The following is a 1,758-nucleotide window of genomic DNA, read 5'->3' as shown; positions in this document are numbered from 1 at the left end:
GAAATACAGGCACAACAGAAACAGGAAGTAAGAAAAGGTTGTGGTGAAAGAGTATAGCAGGGTTCGCCACCATCCCCTGCCAGAGCCTCGTGGAGCTTTAGGTGTTTTCGCTCAATAAACACTCACAACGCCCGGTCTGGGAATCGAAACTGCGATCCTATGGCCGCGAGTCCGCTGCCCTAACCACTGGGCTATTGCGCCTCCACACATACATACATAGATACATACATACATACATACATAATACATACATACATACATACATACATGCGCTTGCGAACCCTAGTTTAGTCGAGTCACCTTTATTATCAGCCTGTTTCTTCTGGTCATTTCAGCATGTTTGAACTGTTAAACCCTGCAGATTTTTTCTCTGTCCGTATTTTTTTTCTTTAGTTCTCTCTCCATGTTTCCCTCTCAAGACGTTAGGCGCGAAACATCAGAGACTTTTCCATTCTTTCCAAGCGTCAAACTAATACACCTGTCTATTGTTATTGCACTTGTCTTCGTCTTTTATTTTCTGTAAATTTGAACTATATATATAAATTCATACACACACATACATACATATATTACCTAAACTAATGTATAATACTGATACAAGTAAATTATGCATATGTATTTTGGAAGATCTTGGAGTGTTTAGCTCCCAATTTTGGAATTGACAGCTCTACCAATCCTCGAACTGGACGGCACTGCATCATATCAAAGATCCCGTCTTCCCCATCTAAAATGGTACTGCAATAGTCTGGGTCTCAAGGGCCCGCAATTGTTCAACATCTTGCCAGGCAACCTTAGAAATCTGTTGATGTGGAAGTTTTCAAGGATCGTCTGGACAGGTTTCTATTTAAGATACCAGATGAACCCACATCGCGGCTGGAGGTGCAAAGAAGAGCAGCTCCGTCCAACTCGCTACTTCACCAAAAACAATACCGGAAACAACACCTAGTAACTCCAGGTGATGCACCAGCATGATTTCAGTCCCGGGCTGAAAGCAGTGAAAGAGAAAATATAAAAGATAAAATATGAATATATATTTTACCTCTGATCATAGAATTATATCTCTGACTGCCAAGCACATATCAACGTATGTGACCCTATAATACCTTCATCAGCAGGCGTTGAAAATAATGTTCGTCTGAATATTATAGTTTATATAACAAATATTAGCGTAAACATGCGCCGATTTTCAACAATCTAAGCAAATATCTGGTATATAAACAGCAATTTTCAAATAGACTTTGCTATGAAAGTATTTTAATAGTGTATAGAAAGGTAAACATGCATTTCAGAATATTTACCAAATATCTTTGCAGTTGTCATTTCATATATAGTATTCGATAGTAGGTAATAGATCTAACTCTAGTGTAATTCGAGATTATAACAATTTTATTGACCACTTTGACAGACTTACCGTAAATATATTTATCCGTGTCTTGAGAAGTATTTATGAAGAGTATTAGACTTAGCCTCTCTCTTTCACACGAAGTCGAACGTTTCACAGAGAAAGATAAATGATTGAAAATGTACAAGATTCAACCGACTGCTGTAATCTCTGCTCTATAACTTTCGAGTAGTTACAGTCTTAGAAATATAGATAGATAGAAAGATAGATAGATAGATAGATAGATAGATAGATAGATAGATAGATAGATAGATAGATAGACAGATAGATAGATAGATGGATGGATATATATATATATATATATATGAGAGGTAGATAGATAGATGAATGAATGGATGGATATATGTATGTATATA

At 36.7% G+C, this 1,758-nt stretch overlaps 1 protein-coding gene across 1 annotated transcript in view; it reads right to left on the bottom strand.

Annotated features, from left to right (window-relative positions):
* LOC106882793 (uncharacterized) overlaps window positions 1-1,758 on the bottom strand; it is a 238,439-nt gene that overhangs the window by 226,212 nt on the left and 10,469 nt on the right. The gene's annotated exons all lie outside the window — the stretch shown is intronic.

The sequence above is a fragment of the Octopus bimaculoides genome, chromosome 5 (assembly GCF_001194135.2).
Source record: "Octopus bimaculoides isolate UCB-OBI-ISO-001 chromosome 5, ASM119413v2, whole genome shotgun sequence".
NCBI classification, from domain to species: domain Eukaryota; kingdom Metazoa; phylum Mollusca; class Cephalopoda; order Octopoda; family Octopodidae; genus Octopus; species Octopus bimaculoides.
Note: the sequence above shows the minus strand (reverse complement) of the source record. Positions and strands in the feature narration are given on the sequence as shown.